Below are 23,510 nucleotides of genomic sequence, written 5' to 3' on the forward strand. Positions count from 1 at the left end.
GATGACTTTACTGCTTAGCGGTCCCCTCCCCTTCTTTTGACTTGGGACTTTAGGGAAAACACTAGGAAGTTCTTGGGGAAAATTGCATGCACTTTGTAAAATTAATTGTATGATATGTTAACTATTTATTGTGAAAAATGACAATAGATAAATCAGTTCTAGTAGAAGTATCAACTCCCATTTTCTGTGTATTGGTGAATTAATTCCTTATCTGGTTTACTTCCTGTTGGGCTGAGTCTAAACCTACTCCCTTCATTATCCTTGATCCAGGGCCTTGATCAACTTTGGCTTTTTATTTTGATACGATCTTTTGCCTGATTTTCTAGCTTGAGGGTCTAAATGACTTAAAAGTACTAAAAATTAAATCTCTGTGCTATCCAGAGCATTCTTTCTAACAACACAAACTTCAATTCTATCCTTGCTGATGTTTTTCTGTTTCTAATTGTTTGGCACAAATCACTACAAACTCTGGAAATCCCAAGTTGGTCAATATGCCCACTCATGCTATTGGTCTGAGAAGACCATTTACTAACCATGGTAAGGACACTGCAAAGTCACCTGCATCCTTCTGACCTCTCCAAATTTAAGCCTGAAAATAAGAGTCCTTCTGATGACCTATATCTGGGACACACACACACACACACACAGACATACACACAAAAAAAATTCAGAAATCACTGAAATTATCCACCATTGTTTACAATGTCACTCTATCAACCATTCCTTTGATTGCAGTAAATGGTGTCAAATTTGCATACATTCATCAAAAGGGTGCATCACTAAATTTTTTTTTCTTTCTGGCACTTGGGATGGAACCTGGGATTTCACGCATGCTCCATTGAGCGATACCTCCAGCCAGTGCTGGAATTTTATTTCATCTCCATTCACTTCTGAGTTACTTTCTAGTCATTGTTTTTATTCAGTATGCATATATCAATTTAAAATATACATAATTAAATGTTATACTACGCAAACATATACTCCATCTCCATTTCAAGTCCCAGATTTTTGTTTATTTCCGTCAATCTCATTTTAAACTAGCGTGTGTAGTGGATCCTCTCCAGGGCTGGCTAATCCTTCTCTCAGCTGCTGGGAGTGTGAGCTGCCCTGGGCTCCCAGCCAAGTTCCTTGCAATGTTCCTTGCAGGGAATTACCCTCAGCTTAAAAGGAATTTTTTTGTGTGTTGTCCAAGATTTCTCCCTTTCTCCCTGCCATTAAGGCATCCCAGGGACAGAGGAATGGGAAAGGAAAGGAGGGGATTACAATACCTGGCCCTCATGTCACAACTTGTGACAACTCTTATGAGCCATCCTTGCCTTGGTGCTCCCTGTCTGCTGTCGGATCAACTGAGGCCTCTGTTACTACTGTGTTGTGGCTCAGCTGCTCCTCTGCCCTGTCCTTCCTCAATCTCTTATAGGTTCCCTGAAGCACTCCCCCAAATACACTATTTGCACACAAATCTCCATCTTGGGATTTGTTTCCAGGAAACCCAACCGATGTTGGAGTATAACTTGATCCTCCATCTGTGTTATATATATGTCTCTGCTTTAATTTGACTTAATATGTTCATTTAAGTTATTTGGTGGTTACTTTCCAATTTTCAGTGAATGCTGTCAGCTTTAAAACCTATGCAGTTGGAATCCATGTCAAAAACTCTTCCTTTGACATCACAAGTTGACACTCCCAAAATATGGCAAGATGCTGAAAGAGAATCCTTCTTGGCTTGGCTGCATAGATGTGTAACTCCATGGGGAGCCCAGTTTTCCAGGACTATCACCTTCCCCTGGATCACTGTCTGGACTGAGGGACTTCAGGAGAAACGCTCATGTCCCCTTCGTCACTCTAGACCTAACAAGTCCCACTAAAAGAATGTTTTGTCTTTACCAGGACTTTTATTATTATTTTTTTCTATTTAGGTGGCTCTAATATGTTTTTAAAGTATTGAGGCACAAGTGCGAGGGAGGGGATGGCTTTATTCGTGCAATCTCTGAGTCTGCTCACATTCCATAGTTTATGTTCCTGTAACCAGGACATGTTTTTTTGAAGAAAGTAATACTTGACTAAATTGTCCTCCTGACGTAAACCTATAATTTAAAAATTACATATATTTAGAGAACAAGTCAAAACAGGAAGCACATTCCCAAAGTGGATAAAGATATTTATGTGCTAAAATACCTACTGCTACCATGGCAGACCTGTGTCTCTAGGCTTAAATAAAAAAACTCTGAAAAGAACCGAAAGAAAGAGCAAAGGAGCCAGGCTACACCGTGTTTCTGGACAGTGCTGAGGATGATCTCTGTGGTTGGTCATGCTGTCCTTTGTGGGGTAGGCTGTGTGTCCCTTGTTCCACATGTCAGGCTGTTGCAAGAGCAGAGTCCAGAATTAGGTGGAGCCCAGTGGAAAGGAATATATATGTTCATGGAGAAAAAAAAAGAAAGGGGCAAGAAAAATGAATCAAGATTCAAAGAGAAACTGAGGGGAAGGAAGAAATTTTAAAGGTGAGGCAAATGCAAATAAAATTAAACCTCTAACAGCCTCTCAGCTAATGATCTTAAAATGGATCTTCCTAAACGGGTTTTGTCTATAAATTAGGCCTTTCTGAAAGAAGCATCTGAGCATAAATCACTTATTGCATTTATTCTGTTATGGAAATGTGACCATATGCAAAGAAGGGTAAGAAGTTACTTCTGTTCTTAGAGAATGCACCTAGTTGGGGAGATAGGGACATATGGAAAAGTCAGGTAAGATGTCTAGATCTAAAGAACAATAGAATAAGATTTTTTAAATGGCAGATTTTTCCAGAGAGATCATTGTCTCCACTTTTCAATTCCCAGGAATTATAGCCCACTGCTATTTCCTGGGGGGAAAAAAGAATCCATAAATATTGGCACCTAGCAACAGGAGAACATTGAGAACTTCATATAAGTTTCCCCCAAAGTGGCAACAGGCAGGCTGACCATCTCTTTGCCATTATAGAGCCTTTTCCAATGTTTCAACTGAGAGGAAAGTAGCTGGGGTTGTGCAGGCTGAATATAGCCCTGTTCTACCTCTTCCCTGGTACAAATCTGGTTGTCATTGCACCTCTGCCCTCACACAGATCTGGCTGTCACTGCATGGTGTGTTACATTTCAATGAAGGCAAAGACTCTATTTTCAAAGGATCTTTTGTACTGTATAAATTAGCAACCCATTTAACTTTGTCCTTTTCAAAGCACTTCTCACAGTATCTTGTAAATAGCAGGTATACAGTAAATATCTTGAAATAAGTAAACAAATGGATTGTTTAAATGAGCTTAGAAATTAAGGAAATGAGTGCCGTCTTGCTGAGGGGAAAGGATGAGCCCTCGGTTGTCCTCTGGCCTAGGTGCATGGTTCCCCATAATTTATCAAATGGGCAGCTAAGTTCATGGGAGGAAGCTTCTGAGGTGAACCTGCATAATTCCTGTCTTCTGTATCATACACTTATGGAATCTCTGCCCTGGAATGTAACTGGGCCCAGAGATTTGCTTCTAATGAACAGAAGCTGGTAAAAGATATTGGATGCAATTCTGAATGTAGGTAATAAAGAGATAGTAGCTTCTTTCTGACTAATTCTGTCTCACTACCTCACTGGCTCACTGTGAAGGAAGCCAGCTGCCAGGTTGTGAGCTGCCCAGGATGGTCACTGGCCCAAACCAGCAGAGAACTGAGCCTGGGAAAAAGAAAACTTAGAAGTAGATCCTTTTTCATTTGGGTCTTCAGATAAAATGGCAGCCCCAACTGATATCTTTATTGCAAGACTGTATGGAGCTTACCCCATAAGTCACATCTGGATTCCTGATCCATAGAAATTCTGAGATAATATATTTTGTTTGTTTGTTTTTAAGTCTCTTTTTTGGAATCAATTTATTATGTAGTAATAGATAACTATTACAGAGTCCATATATGAAAATACAAGATTTTCAGTTATTTTATAAGTTGTTGAAACTAAGGTATGAATAGGCTACTTGTATTTTCCATGGCCGTCCAGGGAAACAGTGACAAAATAAGAAATGAAGTTTAGATACCAGGTGATTTGAGACTTATTTTCTCCTAGACAAAAGAAAGTGACAATATTTTGCATGAAGAAATGCTAATAGAATCCATGAGGTTGGTAGTCATATATTGCCTCCCTTATTTCCTAATTTTCCTCTTTCTTCATAGAGTGATCATTCAGTGCTTGTCTTTTCCAAAAGAAAGAGACTACCATAGGCATTCAATGTACATTTGAACAAAAATAGATGTTGAAACATGGGAGGAAAGTAACTGACAAATAACCACACAATTGCCATTAAAGCTTCTCTCTTTCTGTCTTGATGAGAATCATGTCACAAATCTTTCATTCCTAAGAATCATGTCCCCAAGTTGATAATTCTTCAAAAAGAATGTTCTTGATCACACATTACTGTTGTTTAATCAAGTGGAAAGAAAAGCTATTCCAAAAGCAAGAGGAGTATTTTCACTTCTAGTGATGTGTTTAGCTGGGACGCTCAGAATTCTTTCCACGGAGAAATAATACAGTTCTGAATTATCACTCATGAGCTTTGTGTACAGCACTTGGATATAAGAATGCTTCACATCAACGAGGCTAATAAAAAATTCCTTGAAAAAATTTAACATACACTTAAAAAAAGAAAAAGAAGCATCTCACATTGTAAAATTCTAAACTTCTGGTCTGCATAGATTAAGTGTGCCTTTCTGAAAATCCCTTAAGTATACAATAAAAGAAAAGCATTAGAGTCAGGATTGGACCTTTTTATTTGGTGACCATTGTTGGTAAGTTAGCTTTAGAGAGGGCTGCAAAACAAAAGGGTTGTACAAGAAAGACTATGATAGTAAGACTTTCATATACTGAGTGTTCAAGAATGAGGAACAACCAAGTCTGGCAGAAAAAGAACCTCATTGTTTTATTCGGCTTTTTTGGCTTATTTGACTAAAAGATCCAACTACAACAATTGTGGAGGAGGAAAAGTTTATCTGAGGGCTCATGGAGTCAGAGGTTTCCGTCCATAGGCAGCAGGCTCTATTCCTCAGGGATCAAAATGAGGCTGAACATCATGATGGAAGAGTGTGCTAGAAGGAAATTGGTCACGTGATGATCAGGAAGCAGAGAGAGATTAAGTTCAGCTCACCAAATGTATAACCCAAAGGCACACCCCAATGACCACCTCTTTCAACCATACCCTACCCACGTTGAGTTACCACTCAGTTAATTTCTATCAGGGGATTCACTCACTGATTGGGTTAAGACTCTCATAACCCAAACATTTCTTCTTTAAACCTTCCTATATTGTTTCACACATGAGCTTTGGGAGACACCACACATCCAAACTATAACACTCATCTTTTGGGAGAAAATGCCAACTCTAGTCCAATACTGTCATATCCTATTATTTAAGGTCAGCTGGATAAGTGAGTTTGGTTGATATGACAACCACCATACCAACACTAAGCAGATACCTTGTGTGAACTTATTATGGTAGATACTTGCCTTTATCCATCATGACAACCCTACTATGTAAATATCACTTTCTCTATAGTAGAGGGGGAACTGGAGACCATAGAAACTGAATAACTTGGCCAAATCCATTGAACTAGTGAAGAATGGAAGCAAGATTCAAACTTGAATCATTTTGATTCATTAGAGGGCAAATTTCAGATCTCTTAAGTCCATAGCTTTGACCAGTGTTGGTGACATACAACTGCCCTTGGTAAGAGACTGTGCACCCAACTATAGTGACGTAATAGTGGGGATGACTTTCTGGGGGAGATGAATACAAAAGTAAGACTTGAGTATATTGTTCTCTGAATAATGATGACTTGGAGGAAAGTCAAAGAGCTGTTTGTGGAGGGTGCTTTAACTGGAGTATTTCTAAGAGAGAAGCCTCGCCCATTTTTCAGTCTTTCCAAAGAAATGCACATGAAGGTTTAGAAAAACACAATAAATCCATATTTTACTGAAAGGCCTTAGATGTATCAAATGTATATTCCTTTTTATTCCGAATGCTGAAAATTTTAACATTTTCTAGTCTAATTAAAAAATATTGTTTTTTCCTCCCAATAAGAACACTTACCATGAAGAATTATAAATAGCAATCTGATATTTTATGTGTCATTTTCCCAGCCATTCTAACTTGTTTTCCCCTCAAATTATTAAGATATTCTTTTAGGGCAGATAACACTCCTTGGACACTAAGAAGTGGGCGGGGGGGGGGGGGAGAAAAGAAAAAGGTAATGCGCACTTGAACGTGTTTCAATGTTCTGCAGGCATCTCATCTCCACTTGATCATGTCCACAGAGTGTTTTATTATCATTGGACAGAAAGCTAATCTACATACAGGTATTTATTTACTGTCTACTAAAAAATCACATTATGGGCATTTTACCCTGTCAGCCTGTTCTATTTAAGGTGAATGTCTAATATTTCCTGTCATTCTTCTGACGATTTTCTCCCTGTAGCTTCTATTTTCCCTCATTAATCCTTCAAAACCCCCTGGGAGGTAAGACTGTACATATAATTTCCTTCTTATTCTAAAATACTGTTTGGAGTTTTGCTTTGAAATTGCTTTTAAGGCTGAATGTTTGGCTCTCCTAAGTGAACCTGTAATAAACACTGTTGAATTCTCTCCAAATTACCTCGAAGAATTACCTGCTTATCTGGAGGAACCATCAGTGTAATTTTAAGGGATTTTGTTTTTATTTGGCGGCTCTGAGTCTTTGAACTTCTCTGCCTGAGTTTTCAGTCTTTCCACAGGAAGGGCTCTGCTGAGAATGGGCACTGTGCAGCACTTTTCCTCATAAATGCTGAAGAGAGAGTGTTTTTGTTTCTGCTTTGGTACATGTGATTCTAGCTCCAAAGGAAGCAAGATTTCCAAGATTAGGACAGTTTAGTCTGGAAAGGAGACTAGTTAAAGGGGGTGTGATTAAAAGCTACTTAGGGTTTGGAGAATGCTTGTGAAAACTAAATGATCCATTTTTGACCTTTCAAAAACACTCAACAAGGAAATGCTCCATAAACTAAAGGAACTACAGCCTTAAATCCAATGATAAATTTCTTTTATGATTTTTAGAGGTATGCACCATCAGCCTTATTCCACAGAGAAGGAAACTGAGATGCAGAAAATTGAAGTAACTTACGTATAGGTTCATAGAGTCATAAGCAGTGGATTATGGAATCAAATGCACTTGGTTGGATTCCAGAGCCCAAGCTGTAATTTTTGTGTTATATTTCTATGGCATCTCAAACCTTGAAAGTGAGCTAGTAGCTACCATAAAGGCTTTTTTTTTAAGTTACCAGTTGCATGAGAAGAACTTAGCAAAACCTCCTGCTGATCCAGTAGCTTACACGGTGGGTGAAGCAGAGTCAATGTACCACCCAGGACAGCATTTGGTGCTGCCCTCATGAATGTCATTTTACCTGGAAGTAGCTTAGGGCAGAGAAGAAGTTTCAGCACACTGATTTTAAATCCTACCTCTTCCAGCTGTGGGACCCCGGGGAAGTTATCTGATCTCTCTAAAACCCAGCTTCTTTTTGTGTTAAATGAAGATATTAAGAATCACTATTAGAGGATTCTATGGGGAGTTGAATAAAGGTTGAGTGACATGTTCTCTAAATATTAGCTATTAAAATTATTTTCCCAGAAAAGGGAAATAAAATAATAAGAAAGCATTCTGATGCTAGCAACTGGGTAGTTGAGACAATAGAGTTGGGGACATTGTATTGACTCTTGTCAATATGGAATTGGTGGGGAGAAAGCAAAGACTTTTACGATATTTCCTACTTGATGGGTTTGAAAATAGTAGTGAGAAAATTCTCATACCACTTTAGAAACTTTTTGCCAGACATTGATGACCAATGACATGAAATCATTATACACTGATTCTTCAAGTGAAAGGGTAACTCCAAAATCAAAGTCAGGTGGGTCAGACTGGAATCACCAGCACAGGATTCAGGTGCATGTAGAAGCAGATGTAGCAAAGGGGATTTGAGCTCAAAAACAGAGATTAGATCTGCATCCCACCCAATAATGTACAGGAAAAGCTCATAGAGCTCCACTGGCCGAAGCTGGCAGAAATAAGAGGTATCAGGGTGCGAATCAGACTCAGAGTTCTTAATGCAAAGTTGGCTGCCCTTAGCTTCCCTAGGCCAATGTTCCTTCATATACCTGATGAAGATCAGATAGCATTGACTGCTAAAGGTCATGCATAGTGTTTTGCTCACAGAACACACTAAAAAATATAAGGATGAGAAGTTAGGGACATTGTATTTACTTTCGTCAATATGAAATTGATAGGGAAGAAGGCAAAGACTTTTACAAAAATTTTTCCCTGCTTGATGGACATGCAAATAAAAGTGAGAAAGAAAATCCTCATACCACCTTAGGAACATTTTTCCAAACATTTCCACCATATGAGTATCATAGTGACAATAAAGTAAAAACTGCCTTGATCACCACTGAATCCCAAAGCCTGACACCATGTAGTTACTTGGTGAATATTTTTTGAATGAATGATTAATCTTTAAAGAGATAGAAGCACTTAGTTAAAATGAACATCAAAGATGGTCGTGAGTGAGGAGAGATTTTGGTAAAGGGACTTATGTCACTAAGGAGGTTGGCCTGTGTATAAAAGAGGAAGTGGACCAGTGTTGCCAGCAATCTTCACGTGCCAGCTGCTAGTGCTGAGAATTGGCTCCATGGAGAATACCAGAATTTCTCTTCTCCAACTGGCCTTCTCTCAAAACCCCTAAAATCCTAGTTCCCAAAGCAAGAAGTGATCATTAGAGTTGGGAATAGTGGTTGCCCAACTTTTCTGCTTCTCCAGAGACTAGAAGGGGGTCCCCTGCTGGACTTTTATAATTTGTTTGTTTTCTGGTCTGGAGAGCTGACCATTCTGACTCAAATGGCATTTGCACAGCAAACATGTCTAGATTGGCCTCAGATAATGTGTTGACTAATGAAGAGTGTTAGCAAAACCACCGTGAACTGTTACAAATGTAATGTATTTTTCACTGAAAATAAGTTTTCCAGTGAGAAAAAGTTTCTTTTAGGAAATGGTTTTTGGCTGTCTTTTAAAAATCAGGTGGAAGTTTAAAGTATAATTCATACTTTCCATATTTTTTTATATTTTAGGAAGAGATTTTTTTAAACTAAGCTTTCTGTTTCACAATAATTGTAGAGTCACATATACTTGTAAGAAATAACATAAAGAGATCCAAAGCAATTTTTCCCCAGTTTCCTTCCATAGTAGCATCTTGCAAAACTCTAGTACAATAACACAACCAGGATATCGACATTGGTATAGTCAATGTTGTTGTCTCAAAAATCCCTTTTAGAGCCATGCTCCCTTCACTTCTGCTAGCACCCCTCCTAAGCAACCTCTAATCTATCCTCCGTTTCTATAATTTTGTCATTTTAAGAATGTTAGATAAAGGGAATCATACTAGATGTACTCTTTTGGGTATTGCTATTTTTTTTTTCACTCAATATAATTCTCTAGAGATTCACCCAGGCGGTTGTGTGTACCAATAGCTCATTCCTTTTTATTTCTGAATATAATAAAATAGATTACTAGGTTAAGCCGCAGTTTCTTCAAGTCTTTACCCATGGAAAGATATGTGGGCCATTTCCAATTTGAGGCCATTATGAAGAAAGCTTCTATAAGCAGCTATATGTACAGATTTTTGAGTGCACAAAAGTTTTCACCCCTCTGGATTATAACATGAGTGAAAAGTAAACTTATTTACACCTTTGACTATTTGGGTCTATTTGTTACAGATATCTGTATTCCGTACCTACTTGTTCTACATGACACATGTCTTTTCTATATTGGACACTGCAGTGGTGATAATAATAGGAAAACTCCACTGAGGAAGCCAACATGAGAAAGAGCAGCCGTTCCACTTGAACAAGCTGCCTGATAGGAGAGTCACACACAGTAAGCAAATCTCAGAAAAGCTTTCAAAACCAAGGCAGATCTACTATGAGATGAAGGAATTCTCAATCTTTTTGATTAAGTTCAACCAGAATTGGAACAGGAAAAATATATGTAGAACATCTATTTTATAACATTGAAATGGAGGTGTAACTGACTCTCTGCAATCTCCTTCCTTCCTTCCTCCCTTCCTTTCTTTAACAGAAGTTTGCGTGTGCATGCACGTTTATATGATAAGAAACATCTATTTTACAAAAATTACATCTATTCTTCCAAGGAGGTAGTTGGCTGCCGCAAGTCTTTTGGTTATCCCTATTCTCCTAATTGGGACACCGATTGTCACCTACAGGTAATGGAGCCATAACTCCTAGAAGGGAAATACCCATTTGTGGTTATGTGTTATAAATCTGAATTGATGTTAGACATCAGAACAAACGTCAGAAAAAAAAATGTAGCCTTGAGAAAGTAGTCTAATGTGGAACCTGAAAAACTTCTGGAAATGTCCCTGTGGGAATAGGAGTATTGAAATTCAATAAGATATGGGGCAGAGTAGGCAATCCAGTGCTGAGGCCAGGAGACAGGAAGAGTAAGGAGGCTCTACATACCTCAAGTTCATCTTATAGCCACCACATTTTTTTCCCGAGATACTGTCATTTCATAATTATTACTTGGGTATTTACAAAGAAGTTCTCAGAAGAAAGGAGGGAGAAAATCTCACAGTAGGAAGAAAGACCAAAGTTGCATTTACATGTATGCTATTCTTAACTACATAATTCTGACTTTGACTACATCTTCATCACAGGTAACATGCAGAATCAACTGCTTCACATGTAGTAGAAACACAGTGGCCAGTTGAAGCTTGTTCTTTCCTGATATAGACAAGTCATATAAGTTGACTCAGACTACTCTGTAAGAAGAATCCTAGATCTGTATTTCCAGATCTGATGCACACAGCTTGCTTAGCCATAATTTTGATAAGGGATGTTAAGAAAGAAAGGAGCTTGTGAGGGAGAAGTAAAAAAAATGAAAGCAAGCAAGAAAGAAGAGAAAAAGGGAAGTATTAGGAAAGGAAGGGGAAAATGAAGGAAGAAAATCACTAATTTGATTATTGATATATTGGGTTTAAACTTACCATTTTGAATTGAAAATACATTTATCTCATGTGTTTCTTTTGTTTGGTTTTTGTTTCTGATTCTTCTTTCCATTTTTTTCTTTCTTGAATGAGTTGACTTTTTTTAGTATTCTGTTTTGAATTCTTTTTTTAATTTTTATTTATTTATTTATTTATTTGAATTCTCTATTCACTTTTTAACCCTATGTATTTTTAGTTGCTCTAGAAATTTTGATATGCATATTTAAGTTCACTGTCAATTTTCACATATTTTAGTACTTTATGGACAATTTAAGAAACTTATAACATTATATTTCAATTTAACTTCATATCACAGCTCTTGTCTTATGTCTTACTTTCACATATGCTATAATTATAAAATTAATTATATATGCATATAAACATTGCTATGGTTTGGCTATGAGGTGTCCCCCAAAAGCTCATGTGTGAGACAATGCAATTTCAGAGGAGAAATAATTGGATTGTGGGAGTCTTCACCTGCTCAGTGAAGTAATCCCTGATGGGATTAACTGGGTGGTGACTAGAGGCAGGTGAGGTGTGGCTGGAGGAATTGGTTAATTGGGGGCGTGGCTATGAGATATATATTTTGTATCTGGAGATGGAGTCTCTCTCTCTCTCTCTCATGATCACCATGATGTGGGCTGCTTTCCTCTGCCACCCTCTCCCACCGTGATGTTCAGCCTTACCTTGAGCTCCAAAGAAATGAAACCAGCCTTCTTTGGACTAAGACCTCTGAAACCGTGAGCCCTCAAATAAACTTTTCTTCCCCTACAGTTGTGCTGGTCAGATCCTTTGGTCACAGGAGTGAAACAGCTAACCAAAACAAATACACAGTCATTGATATTTATCCAGGTATTTATCCGTTGTGGTGGTCTCCAATACTTCCGAGATAGAGTTTCATTTGAAGTTATGTCCCTTCAGCATAAAAAACTTATTTAACATATTTTGTGGTGTAGGTTTATTTAATGTGAATTGTCTCAGCTTTGTTTGGTGTGAAATTGTCTTCCTTTCTTTGAATAAAAGGTTTTTTCCCTGGATATGACTTTGACACTTTAAAGATGTAATTCTAGTTTCTTCCTGTTCCCAGTGTTTCTTGAAAAAAGTCCCAATTGTTTGCATTACTGTGCCATTGTCTATAATACATCTTTTTTCTCTGGCTATTTTTAAATTTGTTATCCTTTACCTTTGAGAATTTGACTACTATATGCCTTTGCATCTATTTATCTATACTTATCCTGCACTGAACTAACTAATTTTAAATATGTGGCTTATGTCTTTCGTTAATTTGTTAAATGTATCTACTGTATCTCAAATATTTATTCTGCCATATTCTCCCTTCTTTTTTCATGGATTCCAATTACATGAATATAAGATAGCTTGATATCATCTCACAGATCTCAGAGGCACCCTTCTATTTCTGTTTTTTTTCCCCCCTCTCTCTCCCTTGCTTTATCCTAGAGGGAAATCATTCATTCCACCATTAAGTGTACTGTTGGCTGGAGGCTGAACTTTATCAAATAGAAGAAATTTTATTGTACCCCTAGATGGTTAAGCATTTTTATTAGAAGTGGATGTTGCATTTTATAAATATATATATATATATATATATATATATATATATATAGATAATTCTATGATTTTTCTTTTATTATTAATATGGCAAATCACATTGGGTGATTGTTGAATGCCAAACCAACCTTGAATTCCTGGGTTAAACCCTACTTAATCACTGTGACAGACAGATATTAGTGTGATTGCTAGGATCCCTGCCTCTTGGAATTCACTTGCTTGTGTTATCTGCTCCTTTGACTGTAGGCATAAACTGTTAATTGCTTATAATTAAAGAAATACAGCAAAGGTGATGAGCTATATATGATTATGTTTACATGATTATGTGAAAAATATCACATACACTCATAACACTTGTCCTTCCAGAGTCTCCTGGCCATACTTTTGATAAGGGATGTTAATAAAAGAACATCCTTGGAAACATACAACATCCATGAGAAAACAGAATGGCCCTTTCAGGAAGCAACGGGCTGTCCTGATTTTCTATGTGCCTGTGGGCCTCTAGGAGCAGAGATGACTTCCAGGCAATGGCCATCAAGAAACAGAATTTTTCAGTCTCGCAGCCAACAAAGGATTGAATGTTGCCAACAAATCTATAGATTTGGAGCTTTATTCTTTCTCAGATGAGAACCTAGCCATGACTGACCCTTTAATTGCACCAAGCCCCATTAAACCATGCCCAGATTTCCAGTGTACAGGAATCTTCAGCTCGTAAATATGTGTCGTGTTTTAAGTCGCTAAGGTTGTGATGATATTGTTATGATGCACAAGATAACTAATACAGGTTGGGGTACTGGAAGTAGAGGGCTATTATAACACACGCCCCCAAATATAGGACTGACTTTAGACCTGAGCAGTAGACAGAAGCCAAAAGAATTTTGAGGAGAACTGTTGCAAAAGCTTAAATTGCCTTGGACAGTTTGCTAGTAGAAACCCAAACATTAAGGATGCTACCAGTGAATACAAAAGGAAATCAGGGAATATGTTACTGGAAACTGAAGGAGGAAGAATCTGATGAAATAGTAACACAAAGCAAAACTATCTCTTGAAACTGTATGAACAGCAACACTTTTAAGTGATGAATTTGTTTATCTAAAAATAGTTGCATGCAAAATGTTGAGGGTGCCATTTGATTTCTTCTTCCTGCTTAGAATAAATTGTGTGAAAAAAGGAAAGAAAATAGGGAAAAACTGTTGAACTAAAATGAACCAAGATGTGATGATTTTTTAAGAAATTCTCAGCCTTCTCCAAATGGCAAAACATGTCAAAATTGAAAGACAGCTTCCAAGCACATTCAGAAAAGTGCGTAAATGGGAGAAATACAAGAGTGTGACAACACAGGTCTTTTACTAAAATCTCATGAAGATCAAAAGGCCAGCACATTCAACCACACAAAGGGACTTTTTAAGAGATTAAGGGTATGCCTCCCAGATCTTCTCAAACCACAGGAAACCTAAGAAAATTAAACGCATCATTCCTCAGCTATCTCAACAAAAGCCCAAAGCAGAGAATTACTTCTTTAAAAACATCTGTGGATGAAGATTTTTAAAGTGAAGAGAACATCAGGGGACGGCTCATTAAGTTCTTGAGAAAATTATTTCACAAAAAAAAAAATTAATTGCCAGCTTGGACTAAAAGGGACCAATAAAGGACAAAATGAGAAGAGACCATTATAACCTCAGTTCTACTGGTAAGAAGCAGGTTGATAAAACTACTTAGCTTCAAACATGTGTTAAGTTTCATTTTAAAAAGAAAGAATCACTCAGATGGCAGAAGTAACAAACCAGAAGACTGATGCTGGAGTCACAGAAAATTATTTCCAAAGTTTGAGATCAAATCAAGGAACTCTCCATGTTTTCCTAGCTGGATTTCAGAATTATGGTGGACAAAAGATCCCTTGATACCTTCTATGTTATGGTTTGGATGTGAGGTGTTCCCCAAAAGCTCACATGTGAGACAATGCAAGAAGGTTCAGAGGAGAGATGACTGGGTTGTGAGAATCTTAACCCAACCAGTGAATTAATCCCCTGATAGGGACTAATTAAGTGGTGAGTGAAGGCTGGTAGGGTGTGACTGAAGGAGGTGGGCATTGGGGGCATGACTTTGGAGTATATATTTTCTTATCTGGTAAGTGGAGGCTCTCTGCTTTCTGATCATCCTGTGAGCAGCTTCCCTTGACCACACTCTTCAGCCATGCTGTTCCTGCCTCACCTGAAGCCCAGAGGAATGAAGCCACTGTCTATGGACAGAAACCACTGAAACCATAAACCCTGAAATAAATTGTTCCTCCTCTGTAATTGTTCTGATCAAGTCTTTTAGTCACAGCAGTGAAAAACTTGACTAAAACACTTATACTTTCCCTTGTTTTGAACAAGAATGTCAATATGCCTCTCCCATGATTTTATGTAAGAAGAAGGTAACCTGTCTCTTTTGTTTTGCAGATTAACTAATTAAGAAGAACTATGCTCAAGGACAGAGTTTTTCTTTTCTATAAATTTTCCATAAATTTCTTTTCCATCAACTCTCTTTTCTTCGCCCCATTTTCACCTCACTTGTATTGTTTCTGGTGAGAAATCTGCTGTCATCCTTACCATTGCTCTCTGCACAAAATTTGTCTTAAAATAGTTTTGTTTTTTTTTGTTTGTTTGTTTTTCCTGGCTGCTTTTAAAATTTCCTCTTCCTCATTGTTTTCTGCAATTCAATTATGATGTGTCTTGGAGTTCTCTTTAAATAATTTTGCAATTAGAGCTTATTGAGCTTTTTGGATCTGTGAATTCCGATTTGGAATTATTTTGCTATTAGTTTTTCAGATATATTGTCTGTTCCTCATTCTCTCTTCCTCCCCATGGATTGCAATTATAAGTACTATATATTAATGTACTTTCAGTCTTCCCATCACTCATTTATTATTATTATCTCTTTTTATTTCATTTTCTATAATTTCTAGTGATGTGTCCTCAAGTCTACTAATCTTTCTTCTGATAGGTCTAGTCTGCTGTTCATACAACCCTCTGTATTATCATTTAAAACATTGTAGTTTTCATGTTTAAGAGTTTAAGACATTTTTATATCTTTCATATCTCTACATTATTTTTCAAGCTATATAATGTGTTTTTAATGTTCTTGCCTGCTAATTTTCTGTAATTTTTTCTGGGTCACCTTTAATATATTGCTTTATCTCTTCACTTTGATTCATATTTTCCTACTTTTGTACAAGCAATTGTGATTTTTTATGGCATAGATTATGAATTTTATCTTGTTGGGTTCTGAACATTTTTGAATTCCTTTATTTTGGGCCTTAATTTTGGGCTACAATTATGTTGCTTTGAATCATTTTGAACTTTTCAGGTCTTCTAAAATTTATTACACATAACCATACTTAGTTATTTATCACTACTAAGATACAATTCTTCCAAGGTATGGAAGAATTGACTTATGTTTTATTATTTCCAAAGTTTGACTTATGTTTTGCCCCCTGCCCAGATTCATATGTTGAAGCCCTATGTGACTGTATTGGAGAAAAGATATTTAAGGTGGCAATTAAGGTTTAATGAGGTCAAAAGAGTGTTCTTATAAAACAGAAAGAGACATCAAAGATCAGCCTTTGCCATGTGAGAACACATTGAGAAGATGGTTGTCTGCAAACCAGAAAGAGAGTCCTCACTAGAAACCATGCCCTAACAGAGCCTTGATCTTGGTAACTGGCTTCCAGAACTGTGAGAAAACAGTTTGTTTAATCTATTCAATATGTGGTGCTCTGTTATGGGAGCCTGAGCCCATGAGTAGCCACTTTGATTTATAAGGTTTTCTTCTCTAGATAGTTGGGGAAAGCATAATTTTCATCCCTGTGTAGATACCATCTGTTCCCTCTAATATTTTGAAGAGACATTTTATCCAAGCCTTAAGGGGATGCCTGGAATGCACCAATTATTACTCTGTTGAATACTTACTGGGGAAGCTATGCAGGTCTCCATAGTTGTTATTGCTTTTTTTAATTCATTTTTTTTGGTGCAGTTTCCTCTTTGATACTCTATCCTACAAACTCTAATCAATGTGGTTTCCTTAAACTTTCTGCTTCATCTCCCCAACTGAGGAGTCATTTTGGCTACAGCTGGACCCTTTCCCTGTGTCAGAGCCTGAAATCTCTTATAAGGCAACATGCTGCAGAATTCATAGGATTCATTTTTTCCCTGTATCTGAGAAATGACTGCTCTTTATTGTCTAGTGTCCAGTGTCTTGAAAGCCATTGAATAACTGGTTTTTATTGTTGTTCATGTTTTACACAAAAAGATCAATCTACTCATCATTTATTCTATCTTAGAAGTGAGATCTCATTAGCATTGATTTTACTTTTTTGTAATTTTCAACCCTCCATTGAAACTTTTATTGCTTTCACTATATTGTTGACCTTTTCTACTACAACCCTTGGCATACTTACCACTATTATTTTTAACACTCCAATCTGTATTATCTCTAGGTGTGTTTCTACTGGCTCTCTTCTCTTTACTATCGGTCACTGCTATAGTTTGGTTCTGAAACATCCTGCAAAGGTTTATATGTTAAAGGCTTGGTCCTCAGCCTGGTGCTATTAGGAGGAGATGGAACCTTCATGATGTAGGTCTAGTGGAAGGTCTTCCCATTATTGGAATATGCTCTCTAAGCAGATAGTTGGACCCTGTCTCTTCCCATTGCTCTCTTTCTTTCACATCCCAACCGTGAGTGAACAGTGTTCTTCTGCCATCTGCTTCCATTATAACGTGCTGCCTCACCACAAACCCAAAGCCCCAAGATCAATTGATAATGCACTGAAACCTCCAAAATTATGAGCTCAAATAAACCTTCTCCTCCTCTCTTCTCTTCCTCCTCCTCTTCTTTCTTCCTCTTCTTTTCTTTTTTAACCAGTGCCTTTGCCCATTTTAACTTTATTCTGCTCATATTTTTGAAGCATTATCATTGTACATAATGTAGAATTTGCTCTTATGTATTTGCACATGCACACAATATAACAGAACAATTTAGCCAATATCACTCTCCAGCACTTACCCCTTCCTCCTTGCCTCTCACTCCCTGGTCCCTTTCCTCTATTGATCTCTCTTTGATTTTCATGAGACACCTCCAAACTACAAACTTTTCTTTTCCTTTTTTCTCTCTAGCTTCCCCATAGAGGAAAAAACATATGACTCTTGACTTTCTGAGTTTGGTTTATTTCACTTAACATAATGGTTTCTAGTTCCCCGCAAATGACATGATTTCCTTTTTCTTTATAGCTGAATAAAACTTCATCGAGTATATATACCACCTTTACTTTTTCCATTCATCCATTGGTGGACACGTAGGCTGGTTCCATAGTTTGGTTATTGTGAAACATGGGTTGGCTTGTATCACTGTAGTATGATGACTTTAATTCTTTAGGATAAATACCAAGGAGTGGTATAGCTGGATCATGTGGTGGATCCAAGCCTAGTGTTTGGAGGAATCTCCATACTGATTTCCATAGTTATTGTGCTATGGATGTAATTCCTAAAGTGTTCCTTTTCTCGACATCTTCTCCAACATTTATTATTAGTTGTATCCTTAATGACTGCCATTATGACCGGTGTGAGATGAAATCTCAGTTTAATTTTTATTTGCACTTCCCTAATTGCTAATGAGGGCTGGGGATATAGCTCAGTGGCAGAGCACTTTCCTGGCATGCATGAGTTCCTGGGTTCCATCCCCAGCACCACAAACAAGCAAACAAGTATTTCCCCTACCTCCTCCTCTGTTTTCCCCTACCCCCTCCTCTACTTTCTCCTCCTCCTCCTCCTTGTCTCCCTTCTTTTTCTTCTTCAGGATCTAACCTAAGGTCTCTTACATGGCATGGTTAACAAGTGTTTTACCACCAAGTTACATCTTCAATCCCCTGCCCCCTTTGAAGCTAATTATCTCAGTCATCTTGTTATAATTTGGAAAGGAAATTAACACGGTAATGTTTATTCTTCATCTTCAAAAGTCCCTCTAATTTTATTGTGCAACAGACATTTTATATAAAAGATATAAGAAGATATAAAGAAGTAAATAATAAAGAAAGAATAAACTAGATAAAGAAGTAAATAATACTTCTAAACGATCACATCCCTGCTTCTGTAGGCTTCAAGTATTGGAGGGCTGACTCCATCTGATATGTGTCAGCCTGGGTCTGAGCTTGGTTTCCATTTAGTTTGACTCAGTTTCTTATTGGCTTCAAATGTTTTGAGAGACAGGTCATTTATTTTTTCTTCAGCAGAATTTGAGCCCTAGAAAGGGTCCAGAGATTTCTTTATGCTTTACCTAAGGCTGACATTTTTCAAAATCAAGGATGATGTCTCTCTGCCTTAGAGTCTAGCTTCCAGGATCATTGATGAATTCTCATTGTTTTTGGACCTGCCCTTGAATTTCTGTGCTGATGACATCAGAGTGCTCCTGCTCTCTCCTCCCAGTTTTGGTCATTGAAAGTCCATATACCCTGGGTGATTTTCTCTCTGCTCACCTGCTCTGTCTTGCACTTGGATGTCAACAGTCTTGTACTTGGTGCAACTGTCTTGCTCCTCTCATACATCATGGGGAGTCTTTCAGGTCTTTCATCAATATACCTTCTGCATTTGGTCATGAATTTGGTATTGAAAAGCTAATAGGTGGGTACAGAATTGTCCCACGCTAGGACTCCTTGACATTCTTTCACTTCATATTACACATATACCCATGATAATTTCTCACAAACTGGGTGGGTTTCTCTTGACCATCTGTTGCTGATTTCTCTTCTTCCCACTGATTCATCTCATTTTAGGTTGTTAGGGAAAGAGTGACAGTATCTTTTGGCTTTCTCCATGATAGCCAGAAACAAAGGAACTCTACACCTTTCTCTTAACCCCTTTCTTCATGAAAGTCACCTCTTTCTGCCCCTCCCTTTCTTCCTTTCCTTCTTTCCTTTCTTCCTGAGGATTGACACCAGGAGTGTTCTACGTCTGAGCTATATCTCTAGTCTTTTTTATTTTCTTTTGAGACAGGGTTTTGCTAAGTTGCACAGGCTGGCCTCAAACTTGTGATCCTCCAGCTGTAGCCTCCTGCGTCATGGGGATTATAAGCATGCGCCACTGCGCCCAGCAAGTTCCTCTTTCTTCCGGATGATATTCTATCCGTCATTATGTTTGCTTGGCTTTCATAAGGGTGGGGAGCGCTGGGTTGAAAAAATACTGAGAAATTGCAGATTTGGAAGGAAACTTAGTGGTCAGTCATCCTGTCCAGCTCTCTGGTTAATGCTTCTTGATTGGGAATGCACTCACAAGGCTGGTTTTGTTTTTGTGTTTTAGGGTCTAAGTGGGCTCTTCACCTTGTCTGACTGTAGTTAACCTGAGTATTCCTACTGTACAGGGCTCCCCCACTTTAGTTCATTCTAAAATTAGAAAAATCAGCTAAAGCAACATCTAGGAAATATTCCATTTCCCAACCAGCATTATTTGGTCAGGTTCACACTTTGGATTGGAATTTTGACAGTATCATTAGTTTTTCAAAATGAATCAATCCACCTGAATCCAGTATCCCTGGTCTTATTTGAACATTAAGTTTCTCACCTTAGATATCATACTTTTTGTTCTTGGTTTTGTTTTGTTTTGTTTTTGAACACTTACATCCCTTAGTTTTTGTTTTGCTTTGTTTCTTACTTGGTAGCTAGTGTGATAATAAAAGTTCACGCAAAGCCCAGTTCAAAATAACAGAAAAACACTCTTTAATAAGGACTTTTTATATTCTTAAAAGCAGCACCTACTCCCTAAATACCGTGGTTAATTCAGTTATACAAAATTATGTTAGTTGTTTCTTCACAGTGGCAGGAAGTACTAATAGGAAACATGTGATTTTTGCTTATTTGTAAGGCACACATTCGCCCATCCTGTGACTGCTATGTAATTTGCTGTAGTATACAAGAGTCTCTGACATATCATTGCAAAGCAAGGGAGTGTCTTCTCTGATCTTGGTAGATCTTCTGACCATGTTGAGCTCTTTCCCAAAACAATTTAAAAGAAAAATATTTAGTAAGAATTATAATTATCTGGCATCAGTAATGAAGCTTGTATCTTGTAATAAACACCTATTATGTGTCAGGTACTATACTTGGTCTCTAATTACTCCAGTGTTGGTAATAGGAACACTAGAAGCATCCTAAGATCACAGAGCTAGCAACTGTGGGTGAAATTTAGGTTTGTCTAGTCCCAGCATTTGTACTTTCTCTGAAGCTACTTTCTACCCAAGGGACAGTTTTTTTCTTCCTATCTTCCACGGCCTCTTCACAAATCACTACTTAATCAAGTAAAATTTCTGTCTGCATTAATCAGCTTTTCATTACTATAATTAAATAAAAGAGGCAAGATACTTCATAAAGCAATGAAATTAGCTTAAAACTTTGGAGACTGGAAGTTTACACAACATTGTATGGGTTCTGGTGAGGGCTTGCGTTGGCTGCATCACATCAGGTTGGGAGTGTGGATATACCAAGAAAGGAAAGAAGGAAAGGAAAGGAGGGGCAGAAAGAGGTGACTTTCATGAAGAAAGGGGTTAAGAGAAAGGTGTAGAGTTCTTGGTGTCAATGTAATTTCTTTCTCTTTCCTATAAAGTCATCATGAATCAATATTGGAACTTTATTGATTCCTCAATGACCTAGTCTAATCTAAATCCACTTCTAAATGCAGTGGTCAGATTTAGTTTCTACCTTCTTAATATCTTAATAATTATGTTAACATAAGACTTTGAGAATTAATTCTTCCTTGAGTTGAGCAACGGGGCATATTCAAGCCATGTTCTTGTTCCATCCTGGTGGTTGGTCATCTAGCTCAGTGCCTGCCTAGAGCAGATCGCTGGCCCTTGAGTTCTTCTACTTTCCTCTTCTCCGACTTGGTCATCTCAGCCTTATCCTTTTCTACAGCCTGGTGCCCAGACAGGTATATTCAAACAACTGCCCATCTGGCAGGGAAAGGAGAGAGGACCAGTTATGGGATGGGATATGACAGTTTCACCATCTGACTCCCTGCCTGGGGAGGCAGAGACTGTCAGGACAGAAATCAGAGCAATGACACCTCTGGAATGTGACAGGGGGCCTGGCAAGGTGAGTGGAAACCTTCAGAGTGGCGGGAAAGTTCTAATTCTTCTTTGGGATCATGATTACATGGATACATATATTTGTCAAAATACAGAACTCTATGCTGAAGATATTTTTTTATCCATAACATAATAGCTCCATGAAAAATTTAAAATAATAATATTCTCTTAAAAGAACGCAGGTTCCATGGCATCTATGTGGCCACCTTTTAAGTGGCATGGCTTTTGCCTCTGTTGGCCCCTGCATTCACACTGGAGCCCACCAGGTGTGTTCTTCAGCTCTTAAACTAGCTCACTGGTTCCTGACCCCACTGGGAGGTTGACAGGATTTGGGAGCTGAGGTCCCAGGACTCCAAGCCACAGAGACCCTATAAGGTAGTACCTGAGTCTCCTGAGGAGAGGGAGGCCCCGTATGGAGCCATGCACAGGGCATCCACAGCAGGCCAACCTCTGTGAAAGGTCTGCTGGCCTCTATCATGAGTCAGGAAAGGAGAGGCCATCCCTACCTGTGCTCTTTCAGAAACCAAAAGAGTCTTAGGGCAAGGGCTGTGGACCACAGGCCTGCCCAGACATCTGGTCACCAGACTGGGCTATGAGGACACAAAATCTCACGGCTCCTGTCTCCTCCCCTTCTTATGAAATTCTAAGTCTAGAACACTAGAAGTCCCACCTTTGGAAGGAGGAAATGAACAGCATCTTCAGACTCCAGGAAAAAACCCATATCTCGGAGCCCTGGCAGGAGAGGCCCTGGGCAAGTTGGTGCCCAGGCTACTGCACCAGGGCTGGCATCACTGTTCCACAGTGGGCCCAGCCCTTATGCCAAGCAGTGGAAGTTCCAGGAACACCCTGTCCTATGCCTGCTGCCCGCCCCCTGCTCCCCGCCACCCCCCCCATGGGCTTGCCTTTGATCTCCGCACAAAGAACTCAGGCCCATTATAAACCTGTTTATACTCTAATGACAAGAACACAGACAAAAGTAATTAGAGATGAACATTAAATGGCCTAGCCCAGCTCCCCAGCAGAACCCGGAAAGGCAGACAAAGTGACTCAACCAGCTCCAGCAAGAGGAGTTTGCTTCGGGCTGTCTGGGATGTGGTTTTGTTGTGTCCAAGCTTCTTTCTTTGTAGCACAATACCTCTGTGAAGCCACTGTAGGGCTGGGAAGCCTCCACCTGTCTCTAGTCTCCCCTTTGTTCCCATTTTTGGTACTCTACAAGGGAGGAAAGGATAGACAATCTCCACGTAGACAAGTAGAAGTAGCTGCTTCTTTTTCTTCTTCTTCTTCTTCTTTTTTTTTTTTTTTTTTTGGTATTGAGGATTGAACCCAGGGCCACTTAACCACTGAACTCTATCCCCACCCCTTTTCATTTTTCACCTTGAGACAGGGTCTCACTAAGTTGTTTAGGGCCTCTCTAAGTTGCTGAGGCCGGTCTTGAACTTGCAATCCTCCTGCCTCAGCCTCTCAAATTGCCACAAATACAGGTTTTAAGCAGACAATGAGTCCACAGGATGAGACCCAGGCTGCTTCTACCTCCCTCTCCAATTTCAGGAACAAATTCTCCTATCAGACATTTTGCCTTAGTGAGAATTGCTTTCTACCAAATTTACTTGGTGTCTAATGTGTAACAACCATTCAGTCAGGCTCCAAGAACTGAATGAAGCAATCCCTCCCCATAGCAGCACTGAGGAAGGAAGCACTCCACAGCCACACGATTCAAACTCTCTTGCTGGGTGAGAGCTGTAAAATTCATG

This window comes from Marmota flaviventris, chromosome 12 (genome assembly GCF_047511675.1).
Source record: "Marmota flaviventris isolate mMarFla1 chromosome 12, mMarFla1.hap1, whole genome shotgun sequence".
Taxonomy (NCBI): Eukaryota; Metazoa; Chordata; class Mammalia; order Rodentia; family Sciuridae; genus Marmota; species Marmota flaviventris.